Source organism: Silene latifolia, chromosome X (genome assembly GCF_048544455.1).
Source record: "Silene latifolia isolate original U9 population chromosome X, ASM4854445v1, whole genome shotgun sequence".
Classification (NCBI taxonomy): Eukaryota; Viridiplantae; Streptophyta; class Magnoliopsida; order Caryophyllales; family Caryophyllaceae; genus Silene; species Silene latifolia.
Window position 1 is genome coordinate 22,383,170 of NC_133537.1, and position 13,897 is coordinate 22,397,066.

The following is a 13,897-nucleotide window of genomic DNA, read 5'->3' on the forward strand; positions in this document are numbered from 1 at the left end:
GATGCTAGAGCCGATTAAGAAGGATCAAGCTAGACTAGAAGATCGGCAACCTAGAGTGGGGAGGGGACCGAGACGGGTGAGGGAGAAAGTTGTTGAGACCCAGCCAGAGCAGCCCGTGCCTCCACAACATCAGTTTCCCAGCTACCCTTCGTTCTTTAGCCCTGAGATGCGCGTGAGCGAGCTCACGGAGAGGGTATCTACCGCTTTGACGCTCCGAAACCTACACGAGATGGCATATGTACAGGGCATTGGGACCGATGTGGCCCAACCGGTGTGGTGGAGAGGTGTTGGAGATGACAACGGGGTCTTCCATTCCTTTGGCGTGGATCCGACTACGTGGGGAGAGCCTAGGAGTTACCCCTTTGGTTGTTTGGCACCATGGCGAGTGGGAGCAGACGCGGGTACAAAAGCTACCACAATGGAGGATATAACCGGAGCTGGCACATCCGGAGGAGGTGGTGGAGACGAGGACATGGAGGAGCCGGCCTTGGAGTGATGTTGTTTCTCTTGTTTTATATATCTTCTGTTCCATGGAATTGTCGTAGTTGGTACTTGTTTGTTGGTACTTTTGTTATACTTTGGTTTGTATTTGGCCATAAGGCCGTATTTTGGATGATTTTAGAACTCCAACTTATAAATGTTTTTTTGGTTTGGCAAAGTACCCTTTTGGAGGATTTTTGACCCGTGGCTACTCGATCGAGTGCCCCTCACTCGATCGAGTAACTGCAGGTGTGATTTAGAAATGCTCTCTGGACTCGACGTACTCGATCGAGTAGCTGATGAACTCGATCGAGTAACGTCAACTCGATCGAGTAAATCCTCAACTCGATCGAGTGCCCCTGTAAGTTGGTTATTTTGTTCAAAATTGTTTTGGGTCTTCATGCTTGTGGATCTTGTTGATAAATGTTCCTCTGTCTGGTTTGGTGATAACATAGTCGGGTCTCAAGCATGGCTCATAAGGTTATATATATGTGGATTGTACAATATAAGTATGGTTTATACACTTTTGCATGCTAAATCGAATTGCCTCAAGTAACATGTTGAATAGTGGTTTTAATTTTGTTGCCTGTTCTGTAATGCCGCGTAAGAAATTAATCGATGTCATATATAATAATGGGATGACTTAATGTGTAATTGTGTCGTTCACTTTTTGTATGGTCTTGGTATACAAACTTCATATTTATGTAATAGCAAGGAAGTACCATGTTCGTTGTGAGTCTCAACGCATAGCATAATTTGTTCTTAATGTCAATATGGAATAAAAGTTAACGTCTTGTTTAATAGTCATAGTTCGTCTTGAAGGTGAACTTCGGGGACGAAGTTCCTTTTAAGAGGGGAAGAGTAATGTCACATGGGAAAATGACAAAATTATGACAATCTCATAGTATTTTGAGTGGTTGTTTGAGTAATTGTTAGTGATTGTTGAATAATTGTTGGCAATTGTTGATTACATTCATCATACTGTCGTATTTCATTTCTGAGTAATCGTTAGCAAAGTTGTTAAGTAGTTGAAGTATTGTTGCATTGAGTATTATAAGGAATTAATTCAAAGCGTATGCTAATTTGTTTGTGACATAAGTAATTGATAAGTTACTGCATCTTGGTGATTGATAACTAATTGTTGTTGATAAATAGTTGATGGATGAATTAGTAAATGGATATTTGTGTTGGTTTACACTTGTGTAATGACTTGAGATAAGTGGAAGTAACAGTTGTGTTGGTTTTTTCTCGTGTATAATGTATGTTTGACGATTTGTTAGGAAGTCGTGTTGAGCGATGTGTGCTAAGGTAGATGATGATGATGGTCGATGAGTATTCGTGTCGGGGTGGTATTCATGAACGGTTGTGCTTGTCTTTGTCACAAAGGATAGTTGTAGGTTGCCTTAGTTACTTTTTGCCTTATGTCGTTGGGGAGGTTGAGTTGAACGTCAGGGATGCAGTTCTTTTTAAGGGGTGAAGACTGTAATACCCGTCCTTTTAGGGACCCGTTGACCGTCACTGACTGACCTTGGACACTTATCTAGACCTCCGGAAACCTTGCGAGCCAACCTTGTGTCCTTATAACCTTTTGAAGTTTTGGTTACTCGATCTAGCGGAGGCTACTCGATCAAGTAGCTGAGTCACTCGATCGAGTAGAGGCTACTCGATCGAGTAAGTTGTTTACTCGATCGAGTAACGGGAGTCCAGCGGGGAATTATATATCGTGATATCGTGAAACCCAAATCATTTCTTCTCCTTCTCTCCTAAACCTAGATGCCGCCATTTCACTTCTCCTTCACCATGGTTCATCTCCTTGAGGCCTTTGAGAGTGGTTACACCATAGGGATGGGATGTTTGAGTCAGGTAGCGGTCTTGACGCCGGATTGCTTTGTATAGGTATGTTGTCATTATCATCATCGTTTCCCTTGATTTCAGTTGTGATCATGGTAGTAGTAATAGATGGTTATGCTGGTTGTTATAGGTGGTTATGGTGGTTGCTTGTTATCTTATGGTCGTGCGCGGAATCGGTGCGAGTTGCTAAAGGTAGGTTTTCCTACTCAGTATTGTTGGTTGTTTAGCGTGTCGATTGTATTGTATAGTTGGTTTTAGTATCGTTGATGATGCTGTGGATTGGTTGTGATTGTTTGCATGTGGTTCTCGAGGTGCGTCCTCAGCTGAGTGGAGTCACTTGCGGGAGTGGCTTCACGCCATTGATTCGCCCTCTGTGGAACCCGCCACAGAATGGGATGTGCACATTAAGGAACATGGGTTATCGCTCGGATTAGATAAGCGGAGCTTAGGTGGGAACGGCTGCGGTCCCCCACTAGCGGTGTGGGTTACTGGTGGCGACTGGTAATCTGGCAGAACTGGACCTTTGGGCAGTCAGAGGTGTGTGGTTGATTGGAGGAGGTGGTGTATGAGTGATACTATGTTTGTTGTGTTTGCTTATATATTTTGTTCCTTGAGTTGCTGACCTTGTGTGCTGTTGTTGTGTTGTCTTCTTATGTTGTGTCTGCCGTGATCCACTATAGTGAGCAGTCAGTATTGACTGGTTGTTGTTTGATCATAGATGGGTGCTTGGAGGGACGAGTCTACCACGAGTCATGGCAGAGATAGTTTTACATAGTTGATAGTAGCCACGAGTTGTACCTTTGTTTTGTTTAAATCACTTGTAATTTAATATAATCGTTCTTTTATCGACATTTGATTATTAATGTCCTCGGGCAACCGAGATGGTAACGCCCTTGTCTGTTAGGGAAGGTCTTGTTAAGGCTCCTTGGTAGATAGGGGTGTTACAAGTAGCGGGAGTAATCAGTAATCCCACGTTCAACAAACACATCATACCACTATTTTCAAATTCACAAATAATCTAATTTTAAGGGATCAATTAGTTTTCCCGTGCAAATTTGCAAGGGTTAACTAGTTAAATAATATTTTATTTGCAAAACCCAATAAATGAACGGAAAATAATCACATCCTATCAATAAAGACAAAAATCACAATCTACGTAGTATAGAAAGAGAGTCTTTTAGAGCTCTTCTATTGGTCCCTATTTTCTAGGAATTGAAAAAACTTTTTCTTCGGGTAAGGACCTTCATGTTCTATGATCTTATTTAATTACTGTCAGTTCCTGGACTATACAATTGGATATACAATGCTATTGTACATCCAAGGTTGTTTTAGTTTTTTTTTCAATTACTTTTGCAAAAAAAAAAAGGTAACTTAATCCAACTTTCAACTCAAACCCCCTTCTCTCTGACTGCTTCCATATTTTTCTAACTCCTCTCCATCTTCCTCCATCATCTAGTTAATAAATCATCTCCTCCCTTAAATTATTATAATTAATTGACTATGCGTAACAAATCATATGACGTGACTCGTGAGCATCATCTTGAAGGATTCTTTTATCCAAAATTTCTAATGTATGAAAAAAGTTGAAGCTCATATTATTTTTACATTCTTGTATTCTTTTTACATCAACTTGTATTCTTATCTTAATAGCTCGTATTCTTATGTGCTCGTATTGTAAAGCTCGTAAGACTTTTAAGCTCGTATTCTTATCTTTTTTTTTTCGATATAATGTTCGTATTCTTATCTTAATAGCTCGTATTCTTATGTGCTCGTATTTTTAAGTTTGTGATCTTTTTAAGCTCGTATTCTTTTTACATTAACTCGTATTCTTATCTTAATAGCTCATATTCTTATGTGCTCGTATTTTTAACTTTTATTCTTTTAATAATAGCTCGTATGATTGGTGTAGAAATTTACCTGAAAGTATTGTTAGATGCATTTTTCTTTCTTGATGATGATTTTCCCCCCTTGACGGTGATATCAATTGCTTCCCTTTCACCATTTTAGAATCAAAATTAGGAAGAAGGGAGGTTTGTCAACTATCGTTTAAGAGAAATTCAGAAAAGGGAAATATGAGGTTTTGTCGATTGAAGAGAAAACAGAATTACGGAAAAAGGAGATGAGTAGATTTTTTTTTATTGGGCTTTAGATGATTTGATATACAATATATGAGTCTGTTGTATAATGCTACTATACAACATGGTGTATGATCCTATTTGTGAATTACTCTTCTATGATTACATTATGCTATGCATTTCATTGTTACACTCTAATCTTATGAAATTAATGAGTCCTAATTTATACAAAAACATAAATTATACATTTGTTAATTTTTCATGTTATACATTTGTTTGAACAAATATTTATAAAAAAAAATACAAATAAACATGAAAAAATCTTATATATTAAAGCAACAACCACAGAGCCTATGTGGCGCTATGTGGTTGAAAGTCAATAAGTCAAAAGTATAAATTTTCTTCCCTGAAAAATAGGGCCACCTTCTTTGATGGAATTAATTACACAACATTTTGATACCTATGAGAAGCAACAGCTAAACTTTACAGAAATTTACAATTACAATTTACAATTCATAAGTACTCCAATACAAGTTTATAATTTATTTACTACCGCAGTCTTATACTTCGTATATAATTTAATTGATCTATTTTGGTCATTAATGAACTTCATTGATAAATTAATAAAAAGCTTAATTTAAAAGGAACTTTCCTTGATGACACTCCAAAGGTGCACTTGGATGGGTTTAGCTTCATTTTGTACTCCCTTAGAGTGTTAAAGGTGTCTGTCAAGTGTTCCATGTGCGTGTCAACTTTCCTCGATTTCACCACCATGTCATCAATGTATACCTCTATTGTCTTGCCTATTTGTTCTTTGAACTTCCTGTTCACCAGCCTTTGGTAGGTAGAACTTGCATTCTTCAGGCCGAAGGGCATCACGTTGTAGCAGTAGATCCCTCTTTCTGACATGAATGTTGTCTTTTCCTGGTCCCCTGGGTGTATTTTGATCTGGTTGTAGCCACTCCAGGTGTAATATCCTAACTATTTTAGATATTTTTAATTATTTATACTTTTCGTATTTTAATGTGATACCTGGGAGAAAATAATAATAAGAATATAAACCCTTTTCTTTAACCGGTTTACCCTTGCTATAATTTGTTCTCCTTTAATAAGGTGACTAGCTTAGGACCCGTGAAAGTTGCACAGGAATGTATAGAGATTAGAGAGTATATATAAATAAGTTTTTAGTTATAATGAGTGACAAAATTATTTGGTTTTGAACATACATCTTATATGAAATAAGTGATTTCTAGTATATTACATGCAATTAAAGTACTTTTATGGTATTCAATTGTCTTGAGTATATAATTAATTACTGTAAACAATTTATATTATAAATGATCATACTAATTATTTTCTTTACAAAACTAAAATTAATGTTAATCGGAAAAACATGGTCAACTCTTGTCGCGTATTATGTTTACTCCCATCTCTCATATATTTGATCAGAGCATCTAATATAACACGGTTCAAAAATTCTTTTTAAACAAAAAAAAAATGTCACTGAAATATAAATTGACTTCTAGTATTAAAAAGCGACACACGAAACAAATACCTTTCCTCGGAAACACTAAACGGATTCAGGTTTAACCATGCCTAGATACCCGAAGACCGGTTTTTGAGAAAAAGTAGAAACGTAGCTATTGATATTTCCTTGTACTCCCTCCCAACACCTATGTTTGCCCCATTTTATTAAAATACTCCTCACACATATTAGAGAAATGGGGCACACACTTTTATGCGGAGGGAGTACCAGTTCTAATCATTTTTCCCAGTCCTTTGAGTAGTCATTAAATATTTTTCTTGAAGTGGAAAGAGAGCTTAAATTGCAGTAAATTGATTAACTTCCATCAATACAAATTGATCACATTTCCCCGGATTCTTCATCCAGATTTCATCATCAAATACAAGTGGTTGTACTTTGCAAAGAGCAACTTGATTACCACTTGACCAGCGTGAGACAAAGTACCAAACTCAAGAATCCCGACTAATGACAATAACACTCTTTAGTATAAGGCCTAATGGGTGATTTCATGCCCAACAAACATTTCATGCCCGTCAAACACTATAAATCGTTAATAAGTGAATCACTCTCCATGATGAGTTTAGTAAAGCCAGTCTCTAAAGTAGTCTTCATTACTAAATTTTATTGCCAAAGCTTTGGAACATACGCCTTACAAACCTTTAGAGTTATTGACTGCCTCTGATAAGCAACTCTCCCATTCCGTTTATGAGTTGTGACCTTGCCCAATTCAATACCCCCTTGTGTCGAATAAAACAACATCAAGGGCTTCCATACTGCTCGTGTAATCACGTGCCGATTAAGAGCATCATAGTTGAATTTAACGTGACCGCCAATCTGGACTAACGAAATAGCATTTGAGGTATTTCTTTCACCATCCTAAGACCTTTGATCTTATTTAATACTCCGTATGAATAAGGCAAATAGAATCTTGCCAGAATTTTAACAAAGAATATGTAGCAACCAAGATCGTTTAAAAGAAATGAATTTAATTTCAATCAAAATGAGTTTAGTGAAATGTGAAAGTGAATAGCTCTATCATTAGCCGAATCAAAAAGAGTAATAAAACCCATCTTTAAAAGCATAAATGTCGGAGAGGTGCTGAAAGAATATATTTGGAAGTCTTCAACCATGTAGCCTAGAACTGTCTTACCCATCAATGTGTTGGAGTTTTTGTCCTCCACAATAGTGCGTGATAATATTATTAAATCTCATTAAAGAATATGCATGTGATATTCATTGGCAATACTAGTCAGCTGATCAACGTATATCGTTAACGGTTCGCCAACTAGGGTTTGACGTTACTGTCGTGAGACGGCGGTGTTCAGTTGATCCCTTTCAGTCACACCTAAAGGAACGAGCCCCAACACGAAAGCTAATTAATTGTATGAAATACAGTTTAATTAGTCCCTTGATAAATTGACTAAAAAGTTAGTCGATTAAATTGATTTAGAGAGATATCGAGTTGTGAACTCGAGCACGGATATTATTATTTAATTATGTGATAATTGAATAATAAATTATTTGAGACGGGAATTAATGATTAAACGATTAATTGTTAAATTTGTACTAATTGACTAATGTGATTGGTATTGGTACATAAAATATATGTGTAGTTGTATACGTATATTTACGGAGTGTTATTGAACAAAATTAATCGGGAAGTATTTAAACATGAGACGATGTTTAAATAAATTTACGCGTATTTGTGCGACAAATATAAGAATCAATACGGACCCGTAAATGGGTCATGGAAATCGTGTAAATAGGATTGTTTGTTGCTTTAGACATAATCATTTTCTTACACATTTTACTTCCCAATTCTTACTTTTGTTCTACCCCAAGTTGAGAGCTATTGGGTGGACAAAAAAGCAAAAAGAAAACACTCCCCCAAGCCCTGTAGGGCATCCGACCATAACAACAACAACATTGGTTTTGTTGTTCAATTTCTTTTCTTCTTCTTCTCACTTTTGCATGTAAAGAAAAACACAAACTCTAAATCTAAAGATAAGACTACTAAAATGTTAGTAATCTAAAGACAAAAATCTCCCCTACTACGAAGAGAATAAAAACTCTTACTAGTTTTCCCGCCTAAAAAATAACCTCTCAAAATTATATATGGAAACAATATTACATTTATATTTACCTATTTTACAAGAAACAATTATTATCCCTAATTTATTAGTATACAATCATTTCCATAAATGTTATCCTTCATCAGTTACACTCTAAAATTACGCAAATCTCCTTTTTATAGTATTATCCTTCATCCGTTAGACTCTAAATATGGTTTTTTAAATGACGTAACAAATTTTTATGTATTTTCTTTATTAAAAATAAAATAAAAAAATAAAAAATATTAGTTAATTATTTATAAATTGTCTTTTTAAATGCGTAGTATCTTTGTTTTTTTATTTTTCGTTATAAGGTAATACACATTTTAATTAAATCTTACATCACTTAATTTTATTTTATGTCATATTATATAACGATATAACATTACAGTATTATTTTTAACATTAAAGTAAAAACAGTTTTAGACAAAAATAACTCAACTTAAAGTATCTTTTGATGGTAGTAAACTTTCGTTTTCTACTTCTTACTAAGATTATATTTAGTACTCCATACATTTTAACATTAAACTCCAAGTATAGTTAATTTATACAATTAATTTAATAAGAAAATTTATTTATAAAACGAATCTAGAAAATACCGTGCTGTAGCACGGGAACTATACTAGTTACTAAGTGAGTTAGTAATATTGAAAATAATATTCAAGGGTTATATGGTTAATTTCTAGTTAAAATTAACCATATGAGTTGGTGGTTTGTTCTTGGGTGCAACTCAAAGAAGTTCTTCTAATTTGAAGATTGGATCTTGGATGATCTTGCCATTCTTAATAGCTCAAGAACAATCATGATAAGAGATCTTCATTGTGCCCAAATACTACCATTTCTCAATGTAAGGAAAAATTGTTTTTTTTCCTCTTCTTTTGTATTTTTATGGCTTATATATTACATGCATATTACATAAATCCAAAGATTTCTAAAATAAATAATCTTGATAACCTAATTAGAGAGGTCTAATTTAGGGTTATGGTCTTTCAAGTGGTATCATGAGCTTTGGCTTGTATTATGCATGTTAATTTTAAGCATTTTAATTTAATTATAAGATAATTTTAATTTCATAAATGGTGCTAAAATGAAGATTTTTGCACGAAATTTTTTGCATGCATACCTTCTGATCTCAAGTGATTTGTGGTCAAATTTGGTGAGTTGCGGAATTATTTTGCTATTTTTAATCATTTTTATGGAAAATCGAGTCGGAAATATCGTATTTTGGTTAAGAGGTTAACTAAAATAGTTAATCTTGGATTCTGACCTTGAATTTTTTATATGTTATCACTTGCAATTTTTACAAATGTTCTATAAAATTTCGTAAAAAGTTATGAAGATTTGCATGTTTAATGATTTTTATTGGTTAAAAATCGATTATTTTATTCAAAAACAATAAACGGAATTTTATGGTTATGAAAATTTTTGGTATATTCCAAAATATGTTTTATATGATAAAAATTAAATTTAGAAAACGTTTCCACACTTTTTGATGTTTATTGGATTTTATTCCATAAAAACCGATAAATATGGATGTTTTTGTTCATAAATTTAATTCGAAATTTTTGGACTTAATTTTTGACCTTTTTAGGTCCCTGGGAGAGTCCCAGAATGTACAAAATTTGTTAATGGTTAAAATTATTTTTGAATTGTTTATCAAGGTCGTGATAAAAACCGATTTAAATAGCACATGGATAATATCAATTCAAACTAATTCTTATTAAGAAATTAGTGTGGACTAATTTTAAGTTTTAAATCAGTTTAGATAATTAGTTTGAGCTTAAATGAGATCTAAGTGTTGATTATTGATTTTTAACGGGTAAAAATCGATAAATCCCTCAAAACCGAGCTATTTTTAAAAGATTATGCTAAAGAGGCGATTTAGGCATGAAAGTTACATCATTTTATTTATTTTTATTGTTGAATGAATGAACGTCATTTATTTAATTGTTTATGCAATTTTTGTACCTAGTATGGCTTAGTTTATTTTAATCGTTATTACCCGAAATGTAAGGGAATAGCGGTTTGTTTGTAATTTAAATACGATCTCGTATCGTCGGTTTGTAATTAATTAATAGTTTTTATTTATTTAATTAATTAATGTATAATAGGAATAGCTATGTAATTTGATTGTAATAGTTATTTTTACCGGCGTTTCCAAAAGACGGAATTTACATCGAGACGGAGTCTATTTTGGAAGAGGTTCCAAATCCCACAAGACGGTGCATGCTTGGAAGATGTTCCAATAAAGATGCTAGGGACCAAGGAGTTGGTTTCCGAATATGTAATAGTCTAGTTAATTTGATTAGCTAGGTAGCCATACTAGGATTTATCCGTTTTGGCATGTTTTATTTATTTATTTATTTTATGCTAGTTCATCATGCCGAAATCGCCACACATGCATTTTATTTGGTTTCATGCTTTTATCTTTCTATTGTCGATTTAAAGTTATCGAAAGTTCACCTAGTTAGTTCTCTTAAAGGAGAATGATAACTAATTGAAAAGTTCTCTCACATTCTTATAATCTAAAATTAATTGAGATTAGCCTTACCAATTATTAACACCTATGAATCTCTTATTCATTAGAACCACGCTCGCCCAAGCGGGGTGTTCGCTTTTTACCTCGGGTAAGTATGGTGATAACGGTTATCACGCGCCAAAGTTGGTTGGACTCAACGGGGTATAAGACGGTCTTGTATTCCGAGGCTAGTAGATGAGTTTGTTGAAATCCGTCGACCAAGAGTTCTAAAGGTAGAATTAGTCAAACGTTGACTTACCGAATTTACACAATTATGGGATGTTTCGCCTAAGCGATGCCTATTTTTGTTTAAAAAACGGATCTTGGAATCATTTATATAATTTAATGAGAGGTTATTATATAAATGGACTTGTTAAAAATGTTTATCAAGTTTTTATAACATTGAATGTTGATTTTCCTTATTTCTCGTTCATCTTCATCCTCTATTTTTTATTATACTCGTTTCGTTCTTTCATAGAAAGCGGTTTCTTTGAAGGAATTCAGTAGCAATGATTGGTAACATGATTTACCAAATCACCTACATAAGCTTACAACGATTTTTGCGATTATTTTACAACTTAACGTCCCTACATATTAAAAAGGGGTTTCATGTTGCAAACTCTTATTACGAGTTTAAATGGGAGTCACATTTTATCAAGAGTGTCTTGATTTCGAAAGTGACACCTCCGTCATGATGATGACATATTAGTTTTAATTACTCATGAGTAATTCAAAAGTTTGCAAAAAGAGTTTTCAAAAACACATAGAATACTCCAATATGATACCGTCAAATGGCTCACTTCGAGAAAGGCCAAATCGATTGTTTATGCGCTAAAGAGTGTAGGCATATGATGACAATTGAACGGTAAAGTAGTCCAATTTTTCAAGAAGATGAAATTTTGCCACATGTTGCACTCACTTTATAGTAATTTACTCTTACTAAGTACATAAAATATCACGAATGACATGAAGAGAGATCTTCATGAGATTCATTTTTGCTTGTTGAAGCAAAGGGGAATGTGAAAGTGAGTGGGAGTTAAGAAGAAGCAACCCTAGATGTATGCGATAGGACAAAGTTGAAAGAGACATCTACTCAAAGGATAGGCTAGTTCCACTATCTTGGTATGAGATACCAAATACTGGTCATTTCTTTGTAAAGAAGTTTAAATGAATTAATAAAATGTAAGACGTCTAGCATAGGACATTTTTGTATCGAAATGATGCTAGAGTAGCAATGATTTCGATAGGGACAAATGTATCTAAATTTGGTTTTAAAAGAATGTAATCATCTATGTTTATACATAGAAGGCATCACTCATGTGATTTAAAACAAAATGTTGTACCTACTCCTATGATAACTTGGTGGTTGTGTAACACCCCCTCATACCAAGGTACCTTACCAGGACTACCTAAGCATGAAAGGCTGTTACCATCTCGGTTGCCCGAGGTTAGTATAGATCAAAAGCGTCCGTCCCAAACACATTTATTAGAAGTACTGTAAAGTATTAATGTTTACAACAATCCAAACCCAAACCAAAACCAATACAGTGAATACAACTGAGGACAATTACAAAATCATAGCTAGGACTCGTGATGTGATACTACAACCGGTGATGACGACTTCCCATGACCGCCCAAGCTCATCAAATGCAATACTGTCAAGTCCGCTCACCATCCCCGAATGGATCACCGCAGTTTTACAAAACAACAACAACGGGTCGTACCACTCAATCAATATAAGACAGCAAACAATAACACCAGCTGATCATCGATCTCACTCAGTAACCGACTACACACCGAAGTGTGTAGCCCTGCCAGATTACCCATCGCAACAAGTAATCCTCGCCGCCAGTGGGTGACCGCAGCCCATCCCCACCTAGTCCAGCTCATCAACGAGCGACTAACAATCCCTGTCCCTTAATGTGCACATCCCCTCCCGTGGCGGGTTCCACGGAGGGCGAACTAGGTGTGAAGCCACTCCCGCAAGTGACTCCACCACAATCACACAAACCACAAAGCATCACAATTTGTCTCAACACCACAACCGTCACCACACAATCACATCACCACCGTCACCACAACACCCATAATCCGATGATCAGCAGATAACAACAAATACAACATAACTACAGTCTTAAATCAATTAACAGTAACTGAGTAGGGAAACCCTACCTTTTCGCAATCCTCTTACGCTGCAATCAATCATACAATAAGCATAACAATTACCACATCGTCACCTACAACAATGATAATCAACAATCACATAACGCACACACTATATGCAAAACCCCATTTCCCCCAAATTCATAATCAAAGACAAACCCTAGGACAATCATCAACAAGCATGGGGAATAAAGACTTACCGACGAAAGGATGAATGATTGAATGCGGTTGCTAAGATTGTCCATACATACATGAGAGGAGAGATTGGGAATGATTAGAGCGTCGTAGGTTTTGATTAGGTTTACAAACCGTGTTTTAGAAAGCGATTTCTCAAATTTTATAATCTCTAAAAACACTCCCATCAACCACTGAATTAATACTCGTCAGACCGGATACTCGGTCGAGTATGATGTATACTCGGCCGAGTATCCTCTACTCGGTCGAGTATTCATCTTACTCGGCCGAGTATTCCTCGGCAGAAGCCAAACAGAACATACACTTAGCACTACTCGGCCGAGTAGGCTCTACTTGGATCGAGTACTTAGCTTAAGAAAGTCCGTAGTGTTACAATCTTCCCCCTTAAAAGAACTTCGTCCCCGAAGTTCCAACCCAACCTATAAAACATGGACACCTAACACTAAGTCTACCAACAACACTTACTTCCACAACATGACTCACGGTATCATCCCAACTACAAAGATAGCCTCTCGACACTAACTCCATAATATTATCGAATAACCACAATATAACGTTGCCAACCTTGTCTCACTTCCATAACACTCGAGCACTCAATCCACAAAAGAAGATCAATCATCAAAACGGAGTGTTACATTCTACCATCCTTAAAGCGAACTTCGTCCTCGAAGTTTACTCAAATACATAAACATCATCTTCCAATCGTCAAAACTATCGGACTCATAATCATTATCATACAATCACAACATGTTGAAATATTCTCTCATTGCTAAACATCGAACTACTACAAGCACGGTCATGACCTTTAATCAAATCAATTAAAACAAATATCCGTCCTCTATGCTACACCAACACTCTACTTCCAATAATATTACGACATGCACAATCCTCAAACGCTATTTGCCGCATCCTACTCCTCTTAAGACACATGTTACGTCCTCGTAACTCATTAGTACTAAATCCTCAGCTATACCTCTCA